The sequence below is a fragment of the Camelus ferus genome, chromosome 1 (assembly GCF_009834535.1).
Source record: "Camelus ferus isolate YT-003-E chromosome 1, BCGSAC_Cfer_1.0, whole genome shotgun sequence".
NCBI classification, from domain to species: domain Eukaryota; kingdom Metazoa; phylum Chordata; class Mammalia; order Artiodactyla; family Camelidae; genus Camelus; species Camelus ferus.
Genome location: NC_045696.1, coordinates 106,704,932 through 106,715,522, shown reverse-complemented (window position 1 = coordinate 106,715,522; position 10,591 = coordinate 106,704,932).

The following is a 10,591-nucleotide window of genomic DNA, read 5'->3' as shown; positions in this document are numbered from 1 at the left end:
CTTTCTCTCTCCATCCCACTCCCTGTGTGTGTGTGTGTGTGTGTGTGTGTGTGTGTGTGTGTGTGTGTGTGAAAATATATTTTCTTGCATCCAAGTCTCCTTTGATGATCTGTAGCGCCTTCCATATCTGTTTATAGACAGCTCCCTCTCACTTTCTTTTTTTTTTTTTATCCCTTTTCCTCTCTTTCTCATGCTCAAGAAACTTTGGAGATCAAATAGTCTTTAAAAAATTGTTCTGTTATGTTCAACTCTAAGAACATCTAATCCAGATAAACACATCTAATTTAAAATAGGAATAAATCCGATTACAAGGTCTCTTAAAACCTAATGGGGCAACTTCTGTTCCTATTGACTATCAGGGTGAAAATGATATATTAAAAACTCATACAAATTAAAAAAAAAAAGTAAGGGTTTCCCAAAGGGAAAAATTTAACTCCTAGTATTTTGTTTATTTTGGCTATTCTAAGAGAAAAAAAAAAAATCTGTTTTTACTGCAGCTCTGAAAAATAATTTTAAAAAGTTTACCTGTGAATTAAGTTAATGGCCTTGGTTACTAGGTTATAAGATAAGAAAGAGAGCTATCCAGAGCTTTTAAGTATGATTTAAAGAATCTTTAAAATTTGGTTTATAAATTCAAACATATTTTAATTGTATTAGAAAAAGTAACAGTCTTATCAAGATGCTTTGGATAAATTAGACTGATTTAATTTTAGTTTAAAACTAACTCTATGTCTTCTCCCTGTTTTTACCGCCTTATAAAAATAAAGAACAATATTCCAGTTTGCATAAGGTAGAGTTTATTTCCTCATGATTAAAATTTTCTAAATTTCCTGTATTGGTTTTATGTCAAAATTATTGTTTGCATAACTCATTTAAGATTACAAAAGTAAGTTTATAAATAATAATAAATGTCTTTTTAAAGTATTATGCTAGTGAAATGTTTTAATGTTACAAATCATAAGAACTTAATGTGCAAACTCAAACCTATGATTTTCATCTCCTTTGTTTACTTTGAGATCTTTAATTGACATTGATTTTTAATGGATAAATAACATTTGAAAACTTAGTATAATTTTCATTTACCTATATTCTTTTTTCTACATAAGAATGTAGGCATCAGTTAATATGTAAACAAAAGGATGCACAAATATCTTTGAGCTTTATTAATATTCATGTTCTTTTTTTAAGAAATATAAAAGAATGAGTATGCTGGTAAGGAGATGTATGTGTAAGATAATGGATGTGTTTTTATCAGGAAAAAGCAGAGAATAATTTTGTCTTAAGTAAGAATTGGCTGGTTGTAGCAGAGCATGAAATAAGATGAAAGAAATAAACTTTACTTCCTGGATTTCAAATATCTATAAATAATAAGCTTTAAGGAAGAAACAAAATGTGTAAAAACTTTTAAAAAGTATATTAAATGTAATAGATTTATATATAAGAAAGAAGGCCTAGGAAGTTTTCTACTGCAAATCATTAGAAGGATGATTTGAACTTTCCTTATGTTGAAGTGACCAAGTGAGTCTGTGCCCAGATAACATATGTCCTGTTTACAACCACTGTATTTATTACCTATACTTTTGATATACTCTTGAATCACTTTTAGAAAAGTTTCTTAATTTTGAAAAAGGTTAAGTTCCTAATAATTATTATTGCTAACTGCTGTTTGTTACTGATAAAAATTATACATACATTTGTCATTTGTAGTTGTTAGATCATCCTGAGCTATTAACCTTATGATCATGAAATGACCCTCTTGTCCCAGTAACTCTCCTTGTCTTGAGGTATATTTTGTCTAATATATCACTGCAGGTTTTTATTTTTTATGGTTTGCATGGTATATCTTCTTCCAGCTTTTTCTTTGAACATATCTGTGTCTTTGTATTTAAAGTGTGTCTTTTATAGACAGAATATACTTGGCTTTTACTTATCTTCATCTAGTCTAACAATCTCTGCCTTTTGATAGGAATATTTAGTCTATTTATGTTTAATATAATTATTTGTATGGTTTTATTTAGGTTTGCCATTTTGCTATTTTCTATTTGTTGCATTTATTTTTTTGTTCCTCAGTTCTTCCTTTCCTGTATTCTTTCGTGTTAATCAAATATTTCTTAAGTGTTCCTTTTTTATTGGCTTTATAGCTATATTAATTTGCATTGTTTTATAGAGATTGCATCTATAACTTATCCCCAAATATTTAGAACTAATATTGAATTATTTCATGTAATATAGAAACTGCAATAGTATGTTTCCAATCACCTCCCCCACCCTTAGTGCTATTGTTGTCATATATAATTATATATATTATAAAGAGAAAAATACAGTGTAATAATTTTTTATTTAAATAGTTGCATAACTTTTAAAATTTATTGTATAATATATAATTATACATGTATATATTCATTCTTCTATTACTTCCTATAGATTAGTGTTATTTCCCTTTATCTTGAAGAACTTCCCTTAGCATTTCTTATAGCACAGCCCTGATGGCAATATATTGTCTCAGTTTTTATTTACATGAAAATGTCCTTATTTTACCTTTATTTTTAAAGAATAGTTTCATTGGATATGGAATTCTTAGTTAATGGTTTTTTTTCCTTTCAGTTCTTTGAATATGTCATTCTAATATCTTCTGGCTTCTATTGTTTCTGATGAGAAGTCAGCTCTTTGTCATATTATTATTCTCCTCTATGTAATATATCATTCTCTCTAGCTGCCATGAAATTTTTCTTTGATCTTTGCAGTTTAAGTACAACGTACTTAGGATTAGTTTTCTAGGTAGTTTTCTAAGAGTGGTTTTCTTTGTATTTATCCTCCTTGTGGTCTGGTAAGCTTCTTGCATCTGTGAGTTCGTATTTTCCATAAAATTTGGGAAGTTTTCAGCCATTGTTTCTTAAATATTTTATCTCTTCCTAACCTTTCTTTCTGGGGCTGCAATGACATGTATTGTACCACTTCATATCCTCCCACAGGTATGTTGACTGTTGAGCCCATCTGATGAACTTCTCATTTCAGTGGTTGTAATTTCTGCTCCTAAATTTTCATATATATTCCATTTCTCTGATGAGATCCCTATACTTTCATTCACTAAAACTATTTTTCTTTAATTTTTTAAATGTGTTTTTCTTTGATCCTTTGAACATATTTATAATAACTGCTTTGGTGTCTATCTGCTAAGTTCAATATTTGGTCCCTTTTAGAGACAGTTTCTATTTTTTGAGTTATTCCTCAGTATGAGCCACACTTTCCTACTTCTTTGCAGTTCCGTAATTTTGGTTGAAAACTGGACTTCATAAATAATACATTGCAGCAACTCTGGATTTGGTTGAGTTGGAAATTTTGGGTTTTTTTTTTTTTCATTAGTTCATTATACCTGGACTTAAGCTGCAAACTTCGTATCTCCTACTATGTGCTAGAGTTGATATATTTCTGTTCAGTTTTTATGGCTTCCTTGTAGTGCTTTTGTAGCTTGGCCCACTTGGACCCTCTCTGTACCTGAGTAATTTGGAATATCATAGATAAATCAGCAAAGTCCTTCCCCTCAAACTCAAAGTTTATCAAGAAAAACAAAAAAGTAAGTAAGCAATATCAATAAAATGTAATTAATTGTATAATAAAAATATGCACAAGACATACAGGTGGTACAGAGCAGAAAGCAATTAACTCTGAGAGCAACCAGTAATCCAGAAAGACTTCATTAGAAGCAGTGACTTCCAGGTTGAGTTTTGAAAGACAGTAATTTACAGGTGAACGCAGCAAGAGGACATTGCCGGTGGAGGGGTGTGCAAGGGTAGATGAGTATGACACACCATGACTTGTTCTAAGAATCACAGGCCACTTGATGCAGCTGGAGCATAAGATAGTAGGAAAAATAAAGCTGGGAATAAAAGCAGGATGTAGATCATAAACAGCCGTACACCAAGTCAAGGGGTAGATAGTTGGTCCTAGTGATGATAATGAGCCACTGAATGGTTTTAAGCCATGTTAAGGGTGGATTAGGGAAGTCCAGGTGGGAGACAACGATGGCATGGTCTAGAGTGATGCAGGTGGAGTAGAAGCAAGTGAACAGCATTGAAAGGTAAAACAAGAGGCAACACAAACGGAGCTTGGAGTACAGGAAAGGGAGGAGTCAGGGATGGCACTGAAAACTGTTGCTTAGGCAACCAGGTGGAGGACTGTGCAATTTATCCAGCATAGAAAACAGAGATGGAACAGAGGTTTGCAGAGGAGAGAAGAGCAGATAACGTGTTTAGTTTTTGATGTGCTGAGGTCAAGGTGAAGAGGCAAGTCAGAAGAGAGGTCAGACAGGCAGCCGAATGTAAAAACAGTTACCAGAATTCTCTGGAAATAGTGGGTGAGAAAGAGCCCCCGAGGAGAGTGGTGCAGACTGAGAATAGAAATGGTCTGAGAACAACGCCCAGGGGGTCTGACGTTGAAGGTGTGAGTGAAAAGTGGGACTGATAAGAGAAGGAAGAGGAGCTGACGGATACAGGGAGGTAGTCATAGTACTAGAGGGAGTAGTGGGCTCCCACTACAGACACCTACGCCGCTGCAATCTTCAGAAGGGCTGGCTTCACCGACATCTTTTTCCATACCTCTATTATTGGTCCCTCTAACTCTTGCTCCTAATCCAGATTGTATGTCAGCTCTCTGCCCTTACTAATTAATTAGAAAATTCCTAATAGACACATTGTCCCCAGAAATGTTATTTGGTCTTGCTTAGAGACTTCTGTCCAGTTGTAATCCATTGCACTTATTTAAGCTTAGCAAAATAGTCCCCTGGCAACTTCAATCCATCCATCAAATGTCATCCATAAAGTGTTAGTGATGAGACTTGCAGAGTCTCAGAGTCAGGCTCGTTAGCAGTGGCTCCTTCAGTTTAATTCTCTAAGGACTTCCCTTAATAGCCTTCACCAGGGGCCCTGCTGCCCTGGGCCCAGGAAAAAGAGACAGCATATCTTGGAAAGGATTAACCAACTAGAATTCCCTGCAGTCCTCAGGAACCAGAAAATGGAGCAATGTCCCTGCCCTAAGAAACACATTCATCTACACACATAAAAGAGCATGGGAAGCACATTTAAAGAGGGAAGGTAGAGAACAGACTGGGTGTGGATTTAGACTAATGTTCTTCAAAGATTCAGAACTCACTTATCCAGTAATCACAAATTACATGAGTCTCCACACTGAAAAGAGATATGTTTTCTGAGAGAAAAATGAGTTACTAGGTAACAATGAAAGATTAAATGTTGAGCCATATTTTATCTTTCTTAAATTTCAGAAGACACAGTCCTAACTTACAATCAAGGAAGAGGATTTATGTAAATATTTCAATAATCCTGAACTGAAAACAGAATAAAGTTCAAAGCAGGAACCAACAGTATTGTTGGGAAGAGGACAGAGTAGGGCTGGAGATGGTGGCTCAGGGGGAGGAATTGGGAACCAGATGAAGTTTTAAAGAGACTAGCAGCTCTTATGAAAACTTAGGGTATCTAAAGCCAGAGAAGATTCCCACCCTCCACCCAATTTACTGAGTTACAATGGACAAAATTACATTTACTTAATGTGATCATTTGATACATGTATACTTTATTAAATTATTACCACAATCAAGTTAATTAACACTTCCATCACTTCACCTGGTTACCTTTTTTTTTTTTTTTTTTTTTGGTGAGAGTGTTTAAGATCTACTCTCAGCAAGTTTCAATACAATATTGAAATACAATACATTATTGTTAACTATAGCCGTCATGCTGTACATTGAATTCTCAGAAGTTACTCATCTTATAACCGAAAGTCTGTACCCTCTGACCAGCATCTATTCCTTCCCTTCTCAGCCTTCCCAGTCATTGGCAACCACCATTCTGTGCTCTGTTTCTGAATCTGATATTATTTTCCTTTAGATTTCACATATATGCGATGCCATGCAGTATTTGTCTTTCTCTGCCTGACTGATTTCACTTGACATAAAGCCCTCCAGACTCACCCATGTAGCCACAAATGGCAGGATTTTCTTCTTTTTATGGCTGAATGATACTCCATGGTAATACAGCATGGTGACTAGTTCATGAGACTGTATCATATATTTGCAATGGTACTCAGAGAGTAGATCTGAAAAGTTCTCATCACAAGAAAAAAATGGTAACTATGTGTTGACAGATGTTAACTAGACTTAATGTGGTGATCATTTGGCAATATATATAAATATCAAATCATGTTGTATACCTAAAACTCATATAATGTTATGTGTCAATCATATTTCAATTTTTAAAATTCCAAGAGATATATATATATATATATCACTTTTTTTATTCATTCATCCATTGACAAATACTTGTTTCTGTATCTTGGTTATTGTGAATGATGCCACAATGAACATGAGAGTGCAGGTATCTCTTCAAGATCTTGATTTTGATTCCTTTAGATATATACCAAGACGTGGGATTGCTAGATCACATGGTAGTTCTATTTTTCATTTTTTAAGGAATTTCCATACTGTTTTCCATAATAATCACGGCAATTTACATTCCCACCAACAGTGCACAAAGGCTCTCGTTTCTCCATATCCTTCCAAACACTTGTTATCTCATGTTTTTGATAAAAACCATGTTAACAGGTATCAGGTGATTTCTCACTGTGATCTCAATTTGCATTTCTCTGATGATTAGTGATGCTGAACACCTTCTCATGCACCTGTTGGCCATTTATATGTCTTCTTTGGGGGAAAAGTCTATTCAGATCTTTTGCCCATTTTTTAATCAAGTTATTTGGTTTTTTGCTAGTCAGCTATATAAGTTCCTTATATATTTTGGATATTAACCACTTATCATGGTTTGTGAATATTTTCTCCCATTCCAGAGGCTGCCTTTTCATTTTGTTGATTTGTTTCCTTCACTGTGCAGAATCTTTTTAGATTGTAGTGTTGTTTGTATATTTTTGCTTTTGTTGCTTTTGCTTTGGATGTCCTGTCCAAAAAAATCCTTGCCAAGACTTGTCAAGGAGCTATAAATATATCACCTACAATATATTCGAGCCAGAATTCTTAAACTGGAATCATCAAGTTTTTAAATCTAACTTCCAGTCCCAGGCTGCCCACCTGCAACTGACTCAAAGTCATTCTTAACTACTTGGGTGTGGCAACTGCCTCTTCAGAAGCTGTGGCATGGAACACAGAACATCTTGGAGTGTGGGCCCTGGCGCTAGACTGGCTAGGGCTGCATTTCACTGGTTAATCTTACTAGCTAGTAGGGCTTGGGGAAGTTATCTCTGTACCTCAGTTTCCTCATCTGCAAAATGGGGACGATGACTATACCTGCTAATAGGGATGTTTTGAAGAGAGATGATTTATAAATGTAGCACTCTTAGGACAGCACCACACACATCATGAGGTGCTCTGTTGCCACTAGCTGTTATTAAACGTTAGCTGTTCTCGTGTGATAGACCAGTAATGTAACAGGTGGCTAAGTATACCTTAGGGATATGAATGATTTGTCTGGCCTTGTCTTTCTACCTCACTTCACATCATTGTGCCTTGTCTCCCACTCTACTCACTGGATTCCAGCCTCATCAGTCTTGGATCAGTTCCTAAAATAGCCCCCTCCTCTCCCTCCGAGGACATCACAGTGTATTCCTTTTGCCTGGATGCTCTTCATGTGGCTTACTTTCTCAGCTTACATCTCATCTTCTGTTCAGTCAGGCTACAGGGAACACCCCCTCTGAAGTGGCCTCACCCCACCCACATGTCACAGCCCTGTGTTCATTTTTTTAGGTCATTTTGTTTTGTAAATTATGTTATTTACTTTGTTACCTGTCTCTGCCCATGAACGTTAGTTCTGTCTCATTCACTCTCACCATCACAGTGCCTAGCCTAGGGCTGGGCACATGGAGGAACTCTGTGAATAGTTGTTGAATGAATAAACAAATTAGAGGGGCCATTCAAGCCATTTTTCTCAAAAAAAAAAAAGAAAAAGAAAAAGAAGAAAAGGAAAGGAAAGAGAAGGGAAGGGAAGGGAGGGAGGGAGGGAAGGAAGGAAGGAGGGAAGGAAGGAAGGAAGGAAGGAAGGAAGGAAGGAAGGAAGGAAGGAAGGAAGGAAGGAAGGAAGGAAGGAAGAGAGAAAAGGTGATGTTATACTTCAGTCAGAGAAACAGTATAGATTTTTACATGGCATTTTCTCTTCCTTAAAAAAAAATGTAAATTTTGCTCATGTCACTCCACTACAATAAGATTGAAAACAATAAAAAAAAATTATAGTAGTAGCCAGAAAGGAAACTAGAGATAAACTAATTTGAAGGAGATAGAAAAAAGAAGGCCAAAGAATAAAGAAGTGGCAGAATGTGGGGTGGAAAACAAGACAGCAGGTACCGAGAGACCAGGAGTTTACAGCATTTTGCAGGCAGGGATCATCTCAGGGTCACATTCAGTGTTAGACAAGGGGACCTGGAGAATGGAGACAAGTAAATACAATTCCAGTTTTTTTTTTTTTAAGTTAAAAGACACACTTAAGTATCCACAGACCAGTAAGTGTGCCATGCAGACAGTCAAATTCTAGGGAAAAGGCCTTAGCCCTGTAGAGCTTGCATTTTAGTGCATCTCCTTTCCTCTGCAATTTCAGCCTTGGTGCTGCACTGGTCCAAACATGTTTGTGTAACTCTTCATATAGATATCACCAATTACTCTACACAGAGGACACTCCAATGAATTGGACAATCCAACATCCCAGACTAGAAGAATTTCTAGACTGGAAACCCAGCCATCTCAGACTAGAATAATTTCCTTTAGAAGGATTTGAAAATTCCAATGCATCATAAAGGTAATCTTTTAGAAAAAGAGAGAGAAATCAATCAGAACAAAAGAGTTTGCAAAGAACAGAGCAGGCTGCATTATCCCCAATCTTGGAGTTATTAAGAGCAAGGAAAATGCTAAAGAACTCATATCTACACATTGATATCAGTAAGCATCTGAGACAGCTGCCCATGGTACCATTTGGAATAAAATAATGACTGTGGACTCAATGATATTACTATCGGGTGAATTCAAATCATTTGTCAACTACAGTAGAAGCCTGATAGTTCACCTATGAACTAAAAAAACAAACCAGTTAGAGTAAAGCATCACTAAAAAATGATACCTATATACTTTAAGAAATTGATGCAAAAATAGCTACAATATACAATCATTGGGTAGTCTTTGGGTTGAGGCCAACATCCATGTTCTGTTCTGTTTCTAGCAAAAAGCACATCTTTGATAAATCCTTTATGATTTCTAGGTTTTGGGGGATTTTTTAGCAAACAAAGATTTAAAGACATTAGCAATTTGAATGTACTCTTTTTAGGTTTTTTTGGTGGTGGTTCTACAATTTTCTACAGTTCTCTCACCCACATCTAAATGGGCAGAAATTTTTTAAAGCAACTCAATCTTACCAATGTTTTCAAAGCACTTGGCCCAGTTTTCATATAAACAACTTTTCTTTTTCACACGAATATTTCATTGGTTCCCTTTATATTTAATTAATTTGCACAGTTACAGTAGCAAGAACAATTGGTATAAATAAGCTTGAGGCAAACACAACTAACTCTTAGAAAGCCCCAGACATACCCAGGCAGGCTGCCAGCCTGATTCTGCAAAATAGAGTACCTCCTCAGGGGGTTAAGAGAAGGAAGGGAGCGAACTGTTGACCAGGAAGTCGTTCAGTGGAAGCTGACAGATCCCTACTATGAGAATTTAGAACCCATAGCAAAATCGTGGGCATTTTCTGGGACAGTGCCAAGTCACTCTGCAAAGTTCAGCATTACTTTCAGTGTCATGAAGAAGATGTATGAGTCACATTTTCAGGTGGTACAGAGCTGGGAGGAATTCTAACCCTAGCAAGGATCAACTCAAAATCAAAATATTCTCAACTTCAGTGAATTCCTCAGATGTCCTTCCAAAAGAAATCTGATATGGAAGACAGTGATGCAACCCTATTAGATGCTAGGCAATTGCATAAAGATTGAGTTAGATGCACATGTGCAGATACAGGATCTCTGGAGTAACTCAGATCTCCAAATGCCTGGATCAGTGCCTGGCATATGGAAGGTGCTCAAGAGACCTGTTTGAATAGATAACTGTGCTATTGAGAGAGGGGGAAAAAAAGCAAGGTGCTGAAGAGTGCACAGGAAATGTTCAGATTTGTGTGAAAACAAAGAGGATATCTCTAGTCTTTGCTAGTTTGTGCAGAGATGACTAGTGCATGGATGAGTTACTGGAGAGATCAAGAAACTGATGAGTGGTTGTCTCTAGGGAAAGGAACTGGGACATCTAGGGTGTGGGTCAGAAGAAAAGCTTGTTCAGAGACCCCGCCAGGGACCTATGTACACCGACCTTGACAGGAGAGGGCAGGGTGGGTGGGAGGCTCAGTTCCGAGGGCCACTCATTTAAGTCATTTAGAACACAAAGACTCATTGACCCTAATGAATTCTTGCACACGGAAACCAAACCGGGGTTAGGTTTTGGTGATGGTTAATTCTGTACACCTGTTTGTTTCAACACACCATAGGTATGCTATTTTTAAAAATCAGAAAAAGAAAAATCAGACAATATCTTTTTAAGGTGGAC